Below are 17,383 nucleotides of genomic sequence, written 5' to 3'. Positions count from 1 at the left end.
TTTTCTCATTTAGTTAAACAATTATTCAGCATATTTTCAGCTCCTCTCTCATATAGATGGTGGACTAATTATACTTTGTAATATGTGGTTTATTTCCTGAAAGAGAATTGTATGTTTTATTGTGATTACACTGTATTTTTTCCTTATTTGATGATAAGAATTGTCAAAATGTTAAAATTATGAAGAAAGAATAAAAAAAAGAAAGAAAAAAAGAGAGTAGCTTTGCTTCAGGCCAAATGAATCTGAATCAACAGAAATGGATTTAGAAGGAAGAAGATGGTAAATTGCAGATCTGGAAGCGGAAATAGAGATGGACGATTAGAGATATGCCTTCCCAGGATCAGTAATCTTGGGATACTGCTAGACTCATTGCTCACTCTGATTCCACAAATTCAAATAACCTTTAGAAATTGTCTCTATCATCTTCGGCAGCTAAGAAATCTCTTTCCATATATTGAAATGACAAGTCTGATCACAATGGTCCATGCCATGATAACATCACGACTAGACTACTGCAATGCCCTGTACACTGGTCTGACCAAAAAAAGTTTGCATCAGCTGCAACTAATTCAGAATGCTACAGCACAACTGATAGATGTCTGCAAGAGGCATGACCACATCACACCTTTCCTGCACAAACTACATTGGTTACCAGTACCTTACAGGGCTAAATCTAAATCTCTATATTTTGATTTTCAAGGTCCCTCAGACATAATGGGCCCAGAATACTTACAGAACAAGCTAAACCCTTTATACATCATCGAAACCTGTGAGATCCTCTCATGGAGCTTCACTATCTGTACCCTCATTGAAAGAAATAATTAAGGTGTGATGCTTACCAGTGAGCCTTCTCAGGAATAGTCCCTGCTCTGGGAATTTACATTCAGAAGGGCTATATCTAACTCCAGACTACCTCTACTTTAGGAAGCAGGTGAAAGCCTGGCTTTTCACCCAAGCCTTTAATACATAGAGGCCCTACATTCACTAAACTTACTGATCTGGATCGTTGGTGGGCAATTCATGGCCCGATTTATGCCGAGCGACCAAATTCATTACAGATTCTTCATGCAATTGATCTGATAGGACACATGCCCTACAGCGATCCCATGGATCGCTGAAGAGCGATCGAGACACATGCACAGATTTGGTTGTAGATGCGATTTGCGCACGTGCTTGCTCTTGCACAAGCGAGAGCAAAATAAAGGGGGAGGGGTGGATGCAATTTATTTGTTGGCCCTATGAATGGACATTTTAAAAGGAATCATTTCAATTTTGTGCAGCCAGATTATGGAACAGAACACGCTTTGTGCAGCCAGATGGAACATATTATGGAACAGAACATGCTTTATGCAGCCAGATCATGGAACAGAACACGCTTTAAACCCGTGGGTTATAACCATGGGCTTGCACTGCACTTTTTGCAGAGTATATAAAAAGGGAATTTGTATGCATATGTACAGATTTATTTTTTATTCTGATGGTTGTTTTGTAACCTCGATACTAGGATTTCAGGGTGGCAGAGAGCAGGAGAGTCGGCAAGGACAGTAAGCGCCTGGTCTTCAGCAGTCGCTTCATTTCGGATCGGCAAACCCAATCGGTGTCTCTTCTTCTGCTTAGTGAATCGATGGCTTCCTACTTATGCATGTCATTTCCCCTCATTTGCATGGGCAGATCTGATCGGGTGGGAGATCGATTGGGCAGAAGGTTAGTGAATCGGGTCAGGATTGGGGAACGATCGCAAACTGGTTGGGGCAATTCTACTCAATCTGTAACATTTATAATTATTGTAAACCACATAGAACTTCACTGTCCTGCAGTATATAAACCGTTATTGTTATTATTATTAGGCCAGAATGACTAGCTTGCCACACACAATAACTAAATCAGTTCCTTATACCTTGTTTAATTGTATAAACCATTTGCCTTGAATTTAGCCCCCAATCTATCTCAACGGACTCTGTACCACACATCATGTCCCCACCTAATATCTGCATTTGACCCATCAGCTATAGGATAAGTTGTATTATAGAAAAGCATTAGTGTCATATCTGCGTTATTTGAATGTTCTGATTTGTGCTTATTAGATGTTTCACAAGTATTATTTCTCCCTTTTAGTATGTATTATATCTCTCTTATTTGAATTTCAGTGCTGTTTCATGGTAGTCTTATTAATAAGTTTCAGTTTACTGATTGAAACTTTACCTTATTCATTGTATTTGGTCTTTTTACTACTGTTATGCTGTTAACAAAATTGTAGGTTTTTATGTTGAATTATACCTGCTGTACACTGCCTTGGGTGAATCTTTTCAAATAGGTGTTTAATAAATCCCAAAAAATAAATACACTTGAACTCAACTTCTGATGCTCTATGGTTCTATTGTGAGTGACTAATTTCATAGCAATTCATTGCAAATTCATGTCACATGCCAGGATTTCTGTCTACAAAATAAGGGACATGATACAGACATTTAAATTCTTGAAAGGCATTAATATAGAACCAAATCTTTTCCAGAGAAGAAAAAAATGGTAAAACTAGAGGGCATAATTTGAGGTTACAGGGAGGAAGACTTAGGAGCAATGCTAGGAAATTCTTCTTCACAGAGAGGGTGGTAGATGCCTGGAATGTCCTCCCAAGGTGGAAAACAGTGATAGAATTCAAAAAAAGCATGGGATAAAAAGAGAGGATCTCTAATTAGAAAACGAAGGATGTAAATTAAAGAACTAAAGCCGGTATTGGACAGACCTGCACAGTCTGTATTCCATATATGGTGATTCGGTGTAGGATGGACTGGGGTGGGCATCAATGAGAACTCCACTAATATGGTACACGAGGATGTTGCTGGCCAGACTTTACGGTAGATGTCTTGCAAACAATGGGATGGTTGGATAGGCTGCAGTGAGCTTGGACGGCAACTTCAGCATTTGGAACCTAGGACAATACCAAACTTTACAGATTATGGCCCAGAAATATTAAAGAGACAAGTTCATCTAATCGTGTATTTTGTAATGGGTATAACTTATGTGCAGACTGGATAGACCTTTCAGGTCTTTATCTGCTGTCATTTACTATGTTACTGTGAATAACTCTGAAGAACATCAGTGTACTATAGGTTGAAAACCAAATACAGAAACATCCCTAACACACACAGTTCATAGCAAATTTATTGATTAATTCAGTTTTCTGTACTGTTCTCCCAAGGGAGCTCAGAATGGTTTACATTAATTTATTTAGGTATTCAAGCATTCTTCCCTGTCTGTCCTGGTGGGCTCACAAGCTATCTAATATACCTGGGGCAATGAGGGGATTAAGTGACTTGCCCAAGGTCACAAGGAGCAGTGTGGGTTTGAACTGGCAACCTCAGGGTGCTGAGGCTATAGCTTTAACCACTACACCACACACTCCCCTTATCTCCCCCCAATAAGCTGTTAAGTTTAGCGAAATGGACACATAATGCTACCTCAAATGGCAATTCACACAAATTAGCGATTCCTAAAATGTATTGTGAATCTACCGTATATTCATCAACAGCTCACCAGACCAGCAAATTAGTTGGCATGGACTGGAGCTATGTAATTTGAGCCCAGAAGGTCTCATATGAAGACTGGTAACTGCTGCTATATTTGCATGACATACCCCCCTACAACCAGCCAATAAGCCACTCAAAGAACAAGGCAGCATGAATTCGCTTACATTTTTTTGGAGTATTGTGAAAACTGCAAGCACTGTTCTTTCATACACAACATTCCATCCTTTGAAAAGTGCGTGTCAGGGCAGTACTGGGTCTAGGCTCTCTAATTGGTGACAGTGTGATGAGCTGCTAAAGAATGCGGATTCACAAAGCTGGGAAATTGCTAGCATTGTGTTTAGAGTTCTTGAAGTGCCTCTGAATCTTTTACATATTTAGAAGGAGTGTTAAATCATTCATGGTATGTATTTATTAGGGGTGTGTTATGGATTGCAAGACCAGATAAGTCCTTGCCTTTAGTTTGTCCTTTGATACGTAAGACAATTGTCCCTTTAGCACGTTGAAAATATTAGGTATTGTGCTCGATTCTGACCTGTTGGCTAAGAAGATCATGTGGCAGCTTTGCTTAGTATTGAAACAAACACTTTCACCAATGCAATAGAATGTCACAAAAATCAGTACTGCTGCAGTTTCAATAGAAACATAGAAACATAGAAATAGACGGCAGATAAGGGCCCACGGCCCATCTAGTCTGCCCACTTTAATGTCCCTCCCCTACCTTTGCCCTGTGAATAGATCCCATGTGCCGATCCCATTTGGCCTTAAAATCAGGCACGCTGCTGGCCTCAATCACCTGTAGTGGAAGACTATTCCAGCGATCAACCACTCTTTCAGTGAATAGAGGGAGTTTCAAATGACTGGAGGAAAAAGCCTCAGATTGGAACCCTTCCACCACCACAATGGTGGTCCAAGGTGGTCAGGCGAGCACCTCACTGGCAAAAAACCTCCAGACCGACTCCCAATAGTAATAAACTTGAAGCAGGGCTGTTGTGCAGAAGATAGAGGAAAAATCCACTTATCTAAATTGTTGATCGGTACACCAACGATGGCCAGCGTTTCACATATCTGCTGCCTCAGGGTGTAGAGCAATCCGATCACACTTTAAGCTGGACGCAAACCGCATCTCAAGATCAAAAGAGCTTTGCTTAGTATGACATGTTTTGGAGAAAGCTGATTTAAGTTCGTTGTTCTGTCTTTTAGCACAGTTTGGCTATATTAAAGTGAAGGCCCATTTTAGACAGGTTATATACCTGAGAAAATTAATGCTGAAGTGAAAGTAAGCAGATTTGCAACATCCTTTTTTGTTTGCACATAGGCATGATGTAAAATTATCACATCTCAACTTCATGGAATAAAAACAATTTTAAAAACCATAAACACTTAAAAGAAATATGAACCAAAGAAGAGACGATGACATGCAAATCTGTGTACACTCAGTGGCGTGCAGAGATTAGATTTAAGTTAAGCAATTTTGGGATTTTCTAATATTTATTTGGTATGAATTTGGCACAAATGTGGCACTATTTATTGCTTTAGAGTATGAAAGATTTAGCAATGATTGGGTGGTGAGGTGGCAAAATAGGGGGTTTTTACCTTCTGAAAAAGCCCCTCCATATCTCTGAGATGATCTTTACATATGAATAGCATGATTTAAGCTTTAGGCACATTTTCTGAGTAGTGCTCTGATATTATAATACACAAAGGACTCCTTTTACTAAGGTGCGCTAGCGTTTTTAGCGCATGCAGCAGATTAGCGCACGCTACGTGGTTAGAATGAACGCCAGCTCAATGCTGGCGTTAGCGTCTAGCACGTGCGGCATTGTGGTTTGCGCTATTCTGCACGTTAATGCCCTAACGCAGCTTAATAAAAGGAGCCCAAAGACTTTCACTGCCTGTTTCCTTTTTGAGGTATCTTTATACCTTGACCCCAAATCTTTTTTGACTTAAGTTTGCATCCATCTTTGGCATTAACTTAACATTCAATTTTTCCATTATTCTGCTTTCTTCTCAAAATCTACTTTTCCATGTCTTACCTTCCCTTCCTATCTCTCTCTCCTTCCCTCCCTATTTCCATGATCTGACATCTCTTTGTTTCCCTCCTTCCCCCCCCCAGTATAACATTTTTCTTTCCCTTCCTCCTTTCTGCCCCTTGCAGTCCATCTCCTTTTCCTTCCTCCTTTCTGGCCCCCCCTTCCAGTCCAACATTTCTCCCTCCTTTCCACCAGTCTAACATTTTTTTCTCTTTTCCTCCTGCATGCTTCTCCTTTGGACCTCCTTCCCTCAATCAAAAAACATCTCTCTCTCTCTATCCCTCCATGAGTCCAACTTTTCACTCTCTGCCCTCTCCCCCTTCCTCAGTATAACATTTGTCCTTCCCTCCTTTCTCTTCATGAGTCCAATACTTTCTGCCTCCTAAACGCTTTTTCTCTCTATCCTTGCCTCTTCCTTCAATGGCATCCCTCCTTCCCACCCTCCAACCCAACATGCTCTCTCCCCATGCATCATCTCACCCTCCCCTCCAGTATGTAGCACCTTTTCTTTCCCTCCCTTTCTGCCAGGGCCAGCAGCACCTTTTCTTCCTTCTTCCTTCCCTGCTCCCCTTGTCCAGCAGTACCCCTTCTCCCTTCCTGCCTCCCCTCCACAGCAATATCTCTATTTTGCGGCTTACGGTCTGTACGCGATCTCCAGAGGCTCCAGCGCTGGCATCAGCTGACTTGAAACTTCCTGCTGCCATCACAAATGCCAGGACTCCTGCCTTTGTCTTGTCTCTGCACCCCCAGACCAGCAGCGGCAGGCTAGAGTAAGGAAGTAATGAGTCCCGGCAGATAAGCGAAGGCAGGAGTCCCTGCATATGCAACGGCAGCAGGAAGTTTCAAGTCAGCTGCCGCTGACACCGGCGCCGGAGTCTCTCTTCCTGTCCAGTGTACAAGATCACATGCAGACCGCAGGCTGCAAAATAGAACCTGGGGGGCCGCATGCGGCACATGGGCCGCGAGTTTGAGACTGCTAGTCTATGCCATCCTTTGACTACTCCATGGGAGGGTCACTCTGACTCAAGAGTTGGGAGTCCTCCTGAGTCCTGCTGCTCCTTCTACCTACAATATTCCCTCTGAAGTTCGAGAGAAGCTTCCATCCCTGCTATAGCTGTACTTTCTGTGACTGCTCCTGCTTAGGCCCCTCCCAGTGCATCCAGGATGCACTGGGAAGGGGAAGACCTGCCATTTTGAAAAGGTAGGCTTGCCGGCAGGACGGAGTGAGCATCCCTCCTGTCAGTCTTCACTTTAAAAGTATGGGTGGTCAGGGGCCCCAGCTGACATGGCCGGGTGGGGGGAGGTCCATTGGACCACCAGGTGGCCCCTTGTTATGGTGGGGGGTTGTCAGTGGGGTCAGCAGTAGGATGGAGTGGTCATCCCTCCTGATGATTTAAAATAAAATAAAGTACAGGGGGTGGGAGAGGGGAGTTTTAGCATCAGAGGGGGGGGGGGGGGGGGGTCAGGCAGTCGGTCCTGGCCTGCCATTTTTTTTAATGAGCATAGATGTATGTGTGTAACACAGGCACAACAGCTGCATCCATTCAAAACAAAAAAAGCTGCTCTTCCTCTGCTTGAAACAGCTGAGTGGCAGGGGAAGTCCCAAAGCCACTTAGCTGTTTGGGGCAGGGACAGCAGCTAACCTGACAGGAGGGAAGAGCTGTGCACAGGGATTGCTCTTCTGAGCAAACACCAGGCACAGTTCCTGCCTCCTTTTACTGGCAATTCTTCACACAAATAACATGGATATAATTTGTATGCTATAGTGCTGAGCATCGCTACTAAAAGAAAAATCACTTCCACCATGGTATTTTCTACCTGTGGTGTCAAGTTTCAAAGTTTCAAGTTTTATTGTATTTTGATTAAACGCTTAATCCAAATTCTAAGCGATTTACAAATTACTAAAATTACAGATTTGAGGGAAAAATACATTAAAAGACAGACAATACATTAAAAGACAAGATACGTGAGGAAAAATATGGGGAAGAGTTACAATATGTTTAAAGAGTAAGGAACAAATAAGGGAAGCACAAAAGGGGAAAGGGAAAGACTTAAAGCTTCAATAATGCTTATGAGTAAATAATATACTGTGATAAAAATTAGATGGTTAATTAGCAAAAACATCGTTAAAGTGAAAACTCTTTAGTTTACCTTTGAATTTTTCTATATTGGATTCTTCCCTTAAATAGATAGGGAGAGAATTCCAAAGTTGAGGAGCTGATACAGAGAAAATTACCTGCCGACGGGTGCTTATGATTTTTAGAGATGGGATTGATAATAAATGTTGTTCTGTGGATCTTAATGTTCGGTTGGTGGAGTATGGAATCAAATATTTATAGATAAATGCAGGAGTTTTGAAGAAAAGAGTCTTATATGTAAGCAAACAAATTTTGTAAATTACCCGATGTGTAACTGGTAGCCAATGAGCATCCCTAAGTAGTGGTGTAACATGGTCGAACTTCTTTGCTTTAGTAATTAATTTAATAGATGTATTCTGAATAATCTGAAGTCGTTTGATTTCCTTTTGAGCAATACCATTATACAGAGCGTTACAATAGTCTATCTTAGATATAACAAGAGAGTGAATGAGGATTTTAAGAGACTTAGCGCAGAGAAATTGGGAAATAGAACGAATTTGTCTGAGCCTAAAAAAAGAGAATTTAACGATACTGCTGATATGATTATGAAATGTAAGCTTATGATCAAATATAATTCCTAAGATTTTTATGTTTTTATCTTCTTGCAGTGAGTGACCTTTGATAGTGATTGGAAAGTTAAGATTTAAGTTGTCTTTCCAGGGGAAGAGTATTATGTTTGATTTGTTAATATTCAATGCTAAGCAATTGTTATTTAGCCATTGAGATATTTTTTCAAGTTTCGTGTTAATTGTTAAGATATCCGCGGGATTAGTGGGATCAATGGGATGTAATAATTGAATGTCATCGGCGTAGGCAAAAATATTAAAGCCGATGGATTGACATAGAGTAAGGAGTGGAGCAAGAAAAATGTTAAAAAGGAGTGGAGACAAAATAGAACCTTGCGGAACACCGAATGTAGAGGAAAAATTATTAGAGGTTTCGTTATTGAATAACACATGTGATGTACGATCGGATAAATAGGATTGGAACCAAGAAAGTACCTGGTCTGTGACTCCAATAGACTGAAGCCTATTTAGTAAGAGCTTATGATCGATCGTATCAAAAGCAGCTGAAAGATCTAATGAAATTAATAAAACTGATTGGTGGTGATCTAAGAAGTATTGTATGGAAGTGGTCATTCCTATTAATGAGTGTTCTGTCGAGTGGTGTTGCCTAAAGCCTGTCTGGTTTGGATGTAAGACGTTAGTATTTTCAATGAAGTCTGATAGTTGATTAAAAACTACTTTCTCAGTTAGTTTAGACAGAAATGAAATATTGGATATTGGTCTGTAATTTGACATATCATTAATACTGACTTTTTGATCTTTAATGATAGGACGGATAGTTGAATTTTTCCAGAGTGTTGGCATGTAGCTTTGTTTTAAACTTTCTCTGACAAGTGTGAGAATTGCTGGACCGAATATTTTAAAATAGCGCTTAAGAAGAAATGGTGGTATAGAGTCAGCTAGGGAGCCTTTTATGTTAATAGACTTAATGAGGATTTCAATCTCTGTCAGATTAGGTATTTTAAAGTATGAACATTTTGAAGAAAGTGAACTGGGTTCAATTTGTTCTTGAGCAGATTTAAATAATTGATTTGTGGTGAAAGTTGATCTAATCTTATTAATTTTATTGATAAAATATGTTGAGAGATCTTGGGCAGTAAGATTAGATTCCTTTTCATGATTTTTCGACTTGTTAGAGTATGAGATTGAATTTAAAATACGATATAGTACTGAAGAATTAGTAGCTTTCAAAATTTGGGCCGAGTAATATTTAGTTTTAGCAAGAGTAATTTTTGATTTGTAAAATTTAGAATGTTCTTTAAATAATTCGGTATTAACTGGTGATTTGTTTTTCCTCCATTTGCGTTCAAGTGATCTCAATTGTTTTTTAATAAGAGAAAGTTCTGGAGTAAACCAGGGATTGGTTGATTTCCTTGCTGTGATATTTTTAATTTGTAATGGGGCTAAAGAGTCTAATAATAAAAGAGTATTGGTAGTCCAAAGTTTTAGAGAATCATCTAGTGGGATGTTATTAAGCTCAAAGAAGTTTGATGGAAGATTTGCTGTAATAGATTCGAAAGTGAGATTGTTAAAATCTCTAAATTTAACTGTCTTTGTGAAATTTTGAGAATTAATAGGTGTTGTTTTATATGATAGAGAGATCAAGAAGTGATCTGACCAAGGGACTGGCAGACAAAAGTTTAATGAATAATTATGAGTTGAAGAGGTTGGGATGAAGGCCATATCAATAATATGACCTGCCTGATGTGTTGGTTCGGAGAATAAAGGCTGAATATCTAATTGTTTGATAAAGGAAAGAATATTTTTAGTGGAAAAATTGTCCGGATTATCAAAATGGATATTAAAATCTCCCAATATGATTGGGTTCAGAGAAGAGGAACCAAAGTCGAAAAGGAGTGATTGAAGTTGGGTTAAATTCTCACTGGTGATAGGAGGAGGTAAATAAAGAAGAAGAGCATCTAATTTAGGTTTAGACTGAGAAGAAAATTGTAAGAATTCAATAGGGGAGTTAGGGGGGGAGTAATCAATGTCTATTAGTAGTGAATTACGAGATATAACAGCTAGTCCACCACCGCGTTTTAGGCGACGGTGATTAAAGAAATATGAAAAACCAGGTGGACAAATGTAGGATAGATAGGCTTCCTCCCCGTCAGATAACCAGGTTTCAGTGAGACAAAGTATGTCAAAAGAGTGTTGGATAATGATATCTTTGAGTAGATGATGTTTGGTTTTAACAGATCGGACGTTAATTAACCCAATGTTAAGTTGGAGACCGTTAAAGATAGTACGCGGTATAGTAAGATCAGTAGTAGAAGTCTTAGATGAAATTAATGGGATTTCAAAACGTTCTGATTGACCGGGAATAATTAGGTGATTAAATGGTTTTGTAGGTCTATGACCCCAGATAACAGGGATAGGGGTGATGAAATTATCCATATTAGGAGGAGAAATATTAAAAGTTTGTTTATGATATAGAAAGTTAATATTGTGAGTTGGTAAAAGAGAAGGAAAAAAGAAATAAGAAAGAATTAGAAGATCAAGATGTTTGAAGGGCCTGTATATAGTAGCAGCACACTGTAGCAGCGCACAAAGAAGCGCATCAAGGAGCAGAACCTGCTCCTTAGGTGTGCTAAGTGCTTGGTTTTGAATGACATGTACCGGAAGGGGGTGGAGTCCACAGCGGGCCGCCGCTATGCGGCGGCAGAAGGGTCTTGGAGAGAGCTGTTGAAAGAGAAGTAGCAGAGGCAGGTAAAAATAAACGTAGTTAAACTTAAAAAAAAAAAGAACTTACAGTAAAACAATAAAATCTATACAGATTAAAATCAAGAACAAGTCAAGGTGCAGTGCAATAAAATGTCCAGCGTTCAGTGAATGTGGTTTGTTCTTTTGACCCTCTATTTGTCATTCAAGTGCATGCTTGAGTACCCATAGCCAGATGCGTCATATGCATTTACATATTTCCTGGAATAACAACCACTTGGTTTTTATATATTGGACTGTCATATCAGCCAAGCATTATTTCAATTTCTTCTTGCACTACCAGGATTGCAGATCACGTGACTGGCAGATCCTTATCGGGGGTAGGAATCTATTTGCTGATGATAGCAGGTTGTCATATGGAAATGTGGTGCCAAGTTACTGTATCTCATTAGAGAAGAGAGAATGACATGTTTATGTTCAGATAGGATTGCCTGATACCATCAGTAAGTAAGCAACTAACACCCAGCTCCTTCTAACACACCTCTGTGAGGGAATATTAACAAAGACCTAGACATTCTTTTTCACTCATTAATGCGACAGCTGCTGAGAATGTAAGATGATAACATATTATAGTTAGGGTTACCATCTGGCTCCAGAAAAAGGAGGATGGATTGAGACATCCAGGTTTTACTTCCACTGAAAGCAATGGAAGTAAAGAGGACATCTGAGTTTTACTGCCATTGAAAGCAATGGATGTAAACCCCAGATTATCTCAATCCATCCTCTTTTTATTCTGGAGCCATATGGCAACCCCATAGCTCCACAGTTTTAATGTTAGAATGGGCAACTGAAAATAGAATCATTGTGAGCCCCTCAGAGTACCTTGCAAATTACCCTCACAGCAAAGTGCAAACCCCCTTCCCCTCAGAAACAATATAGATTGGGTGAGGCTAAACAGAGCCTATGGAGTTATGGGATCTCAGCGAATAACTGATTTTGAGGACCTATTACTAAGCTGCACTAAGAAAAAAGCATATGTGTGTTCTAATGTAGGTCTTTACCATGAGCTAAACCCATATCTAGCACAGTCATAAATTGATGATGTCATAATGATGTCAGGATTGTGCATCAGACATGTCCTCTTGCTCTGAACCACAGCTGTTGTGAGTAGGGATTCTCTTCTTATTTTCTTAGCCTTTTGAGAATGAGTTTTAGTATGCTATATATATTTCATGTGCTTTGCTTGAGTAATACATTATTAAACATCTTTTTCAATTATTATCAGAGGAGACCTCTTTACCCCCCCCCAAAAAAAAAGGTTTAGTATGCAATATATATATATATATATATATATATATGTATATATATATATATATATATATATATATATTTCATGTGCTTTGCTTAAATAATGCATTATTAAACATCTTTTAACCTTAATATCAAACTGGAGTCCTCTATATCCCAATAAATAAAAGCCCCATTCACCTATATGCGGATGCCAAAGTGATGCCTAAGTCACGTTCACCTAACTTGTGCGTACCTAGCGCTCAAATCATGCTCAAAAGTAGACCTGCTTTTGCAACACCTACATTTTAGGCATTAGGTAGACACATTAGGACACTGAGCGGCATGCAATTCTGTAAATGGGTGTCTATTTTGAAGCCACACCCAAGCCACGTACATGCCTATCCCATTAGGCGCAGCTTTTTCAAATGGGCGTCCATGAAATTGTGGATGCCTAATTTGTGAACTGCATCCTGCCTTTGGGCGTCTAAGTTTCAATTATTGCTTGTTAAAGTCGTTAATTGTGCTTATTAATCACTTTATTTGGACGCCTAGGTCCGTGGACGCCTAAAGTTAGACATCCTTTACTGCAACATCCTCTACCTCCCCTGCCCTGCCACTATGGCCAAGCAACTACAAACAATCCAAAATACAGCTCAGAGACTCATCTACTCATTGAGGAAACATGATCATATCACAGAAGCTTACATCAACTCACACTGGCTACCAAGCCAAGAAAGAATACTATTTAAATTCTACTGCATGTTATTTAAAACCCTAAACGGAAACAGCCCATCCTACTTAAACAATCGCCTCATCCAAGCAACCTCAACCAGACATAGAAAAACGCACTCTCCATTCACACTTCCACCTACTCTTTACAACTCTAGAAATGGCATTTGTTCTTCCATTGAAACCCCCATTTATAAATCTTTTGTAATCCGCCTTGAACCGCAAGGTAATGGCGGAATAGAAATCTCTAATGTAATCTGCCCCTTAGTGTACATACCACAGGGAGTATGCATACCATTATCAGGGAGTATGTGGTGCTGCATGTCTCCTACCTTTCCTTTTGCTGTCACTGCTATCAACTTTTCTTCCCTATCTCTTGGACTACCAGCAGTAGCTCACTGTGTGCTTTTAACTTCCCCACAAAGCTGCTGGTAGAGTTAATTTAGCGATTCTATCAGACAGCCTCGGGGCTTTTCCTAGACCGGACCTGACTCTAATGATGCTGCTGGATCTGTGCTGCTAGATTTGGGTGGTGGTGATAGATGAGAGGGAGAGGTGATGCTGGACTGTTGGCAGAGGAGAGAGAAGGAGAGGTGCTGCTGGACTTAGAGTGGAAGAGGAAAAGGTGCTTCTGGTTTGGGGAGAGTAGTGGAGAGAGAGACTGGGTCGGGGAAGAGGGAGGGTACACTGGACCCAGGGAGGTAGAGATGCAGACCACAGGGGGAGAGCAAGGAATTGAGAGGAAGACATGCAAACCACAGGGTGGCAGGATTGGGTAGAAAAGAATAGACAGGTGATGTATAGAGAAGAGATGCTAGGCATGGAGGGAAGATAGGGACAGGGACACAGAGGGGAGATGTTGGATGAAGAGGGGGATGGGGACACAGAAGGGCAATACTGATTACAAAGGGACAAGGACATAGAGGATAGATGCTGGACCAGGGCTGGATTAATCAATAGGTACACTAGGCACATGCCTAGGGCCCGAAACGATGAGGGGGGCCCGCTGAAAGAGGACGACTCACCTTGCCGGCAAAGGGCCCCCCTCCCGGCAGCAACCGCAACAGGCCCCCTCCCCTCACGGCAGCAACAGCAATACAATTGGATCTGTTACTGGAAGGTCCCGCGATGACTGCTTCTGCCGGTCCATCCCTGTCCGATGTCACATACTTGCTCCGGAAGAAGTGACGTTAGAGGGGGATGGACCGGCCGAAGCAGTCATCATGGGACCTTCCAGTAACAGATCCGGCTGTATTGCGGTTGCTGCCGGGAGGGGGGCCCGTTGCTGTTGATGTGTGTGTGTGTGGGGGGGGGGGCGTTGCCGTCAGCTGTTATAATGCTGCTTTCGGGCAAAGAAGCTCAGAGGGCAGAGCCAGCAGCAATGTTTGGAGGAGGAGAAAGGAGCGTGGAAGGGTGGTGGAGAGAGAGAAAGGTGGCAGGGTGGTATGGAAGGGTTGTAAGAAGGATGGTATGGAAGGGTGGTGGAGGAAGAGAAAGGGGCAGGGTGGTATGGAAGGGTGGTGGGAAGGATGGTGGGGCAGCGTGGTATGGAAGGGTGGTGGGAGAGAAAGGGGGCAGATGCTGATAGAATTGTGTGCAGGGAAAGGGAAGGATACTGGATAGAATTGGGTTGGGAGGAAAGAAAGGGGGCTGATGCTGATGGAAATGGGGGGAAAGGAGAGGAGAGAGTGAAATGCTAGACCATGGGGGTGTGGGAGAGGGAAGGGAAGAAGAGAGGAGAGAGATGCCAGATCATTGGAGGAGGGAATGGAAGAAGATGGATGCCAGACCAATGAGGGTGAAGGGAAAGATGGAAGGGGGAGGCATACAGTTTCTGGAAGTGGCACAGAAGGACAAATGAGGAAAGGAAGATATTGACAAGAAGATGAGGAAAGCAGAAACCAGACAAGACAAAGGTAGAAAAAAAATATTTCTATTTATTTATTTATTTTTTTTGCTTTAGGGGACATGCATCGCTGTTTCTGTGGTGTAGAGCATTTTTTTAGCGCTGGCTGTGGCTAAAAACCATACTAAAGTTTTGTAAAAGGGGGGAGAGGTTAGTTTGTGATTACTTATTCCATACTAGGTGAAGGTGTTTTCTGTGATCTGTTTGTATGAAAGACATGTTTTTTTTGTTAGCACTGACTGACCTTGTTTGGCGAAATGCATCAGGCATGGTTCTTGGAAGCACCTTGAATTAACCTGATTTGAATCTCCTTATTTTCTGCCCGTCTTCTTTTGTTTCATGTTGAATTCTTTGGTGGACTGCTTGCCTTGTTGTTTCGTTGCAAGTTAACATACATGGAGTGGAACGTACTAGAGGAGTTACAGATTTGGTTGTTTATACATACATATGGGTTACAGTAGGTTGATGTAGAGTGAGGCAGTTGAGAGGCGTTGTAAACTTGGTTATTAATATAGACTTATTTTTCAGATAGTATTAGTGCTTTACAAATATTTGAACACTTTCATATATGCATGGAAAGGGTTCAGAGTTAAATTCCTGGGTAAGTAGGTGGGAAGGGAAGGAAGGGGGATTTGTTCAGAGATGTTTGGGGGTTGCATAGAAGAAAAACTGCACTGGCATACTAATCTTTGTTTGTTTTGAATTAAAAAAAAAAAAAAGAAAGAAATACAAGTGGAAATAAAGAAGTAAAGAAGAAAACAAATAAATGGGGGCGGGACATGGGTGGGGCATGGGCGGGTTAGGGTGGGGCAGGGCCAGGGGGGCCCAGTGTACTTGTGTGCTAGGGGCCCTCAAAGAATTAATCCTGCCCTGTGCTGGACAGAATAGATAAGAATTTCAGAGGGAAGACGGAAGGTGGACATGGAGAGAGAAGATAAGTCAAATGAAAAAAAAAATAGAGAAAAAACAAAGAGACACTGGTGATCAAAGTGAATAGAAAAATAAAGTACTCATACAACAAAGGTAGAAAAAGTTATTTCATTCAGAATTTTTAAAATTGGAATGTTTCTGTGTAGAAATCTTGCAGCAGTCCCATTGTTCTGTTTTCTCACTAGGTGGTGTATTAGTGTTTTAGGACCTAGTGTAATATTTACGGTGTATTTTTTCACACATGCTCTTTGAGTCCTGGAAGAAATAGTTGTTATGATATGGTAAGCTTCCAACTGATTTTTTGCACAAGTTTGTGCATAGTGTTTTGCAGTGGTAGGATTGTGTATTGGTGTTACTGAGGTGATTTCAAACATTTTTAATATAGTTTGTTATAACATCAGACAGGGCTTTAGACAGTTTGCAGTAACTGATATGTGTTGAACCGCAGAATAGCTGAGGGGAAGTTTGATATATGTGTGGGTGTGTTTGAGAGAGAGAAAGGTAGAGTGGATGAGGGAAGATGGGATATGTGTATGTGTGAAAGAGAGAGAGAGAGGGAGGAAGGGCATAGTGGCTGAGGGCAGGTGGGATGTGTGTGTGTGTGTGTGTGTGTGTTTGAGAGAGAGAGAAGGACAGAGTGGCTGAACATGGGAGGTTGTAGAGAAGAGCATAGACGTCGGAATGGGGGGGGGGGGGCACAGGGGCTGTGGCCTCCCCAAAAATTGCCTGGCATTAGGGGGGAGCAAACAGGGCAGCTGCTCTATCTACCACCGTAGCCTGCAAGCGACATTGCCCATGCTCCGGGACTCTAACGCTGTGCTTGCCGGCTTCCCAATCCTGTTCCTCCGAAACCGTAAACTACATCATGAGGGCAGAGGGAGGAGAAGTGAAGCCGGCAAGCAAAGTGTTAGAGCCCCGATGCATGGGTGAAGTCGCTTGCTGGTTAGGACGGCGTCGGCGGGAGATAGGACATGGAGGGAGACGTTCAACTCACTGGTCCTGCTTGCTTCAGGCCTTCCTCGCTGTTGGGTCCTGCCTTTGCAGAAACAGAAAATAGGTGGGACTCGGCAGCGAGGAAGGCCCAAAGCAACCAGGAGCAGCAAGTAGTAAATGCTGTGCTGTCGACGGCTGTGTGAGACTGGGGGGGGGAGAGGGTGAGAAATGCTGCCGATGACTGTGAGACCATGGGGGGAATGCTGTTGGGGGGGGGTGAGGAATGCTGCTGATGGCTGTGTGAGACCACGGGGGAATGCTGCTGCAGCAGCACCCTTTTGGGGAGAGAGAGGGAAACAGGGAGAAGGAAGACCAGGGAGAGGAGAGGAACGAGAGATGCCAAGTCCATGGGAGAGTGGGAAAGGAAAGGAGATACCAGACCATGGAGGGGGAGGGAGGGAGACAGATGCCAGACCAGGGGAAAAGAAGGAAGGAGGGAGGAAGAAAAAGGAAGGAAGGAGAGGAAAGAGATGCCAGGGCATGGGGAAGGGAAGGGAAACTAAGGAGACAAATGCCAGACCAGAGGGGAAGGAAGGAGAGGAGGTGCCAGAGCTTGGGGCATGGGGGGAGGGAAGGAGATAGAGATGCCAGACCATGGGGTGGAGTGGGAAGA

Source organism: Geotrypetes seraphini, chromosome 2 (assembly GCF_902459505.1).
Source record: "Geotrypetes seraphini chromosome 2, aGeoSer1.1, whole genome shotgun sequence".
NCBI lineage: Eukaryota > Metazoa > Chordata > Amphibia > Gymnophiona > Dermophiidae > Geotrypetes > Geotrypetes seraphini.
Note: the sequence above shows the minus strand (reverse complement) of the source record.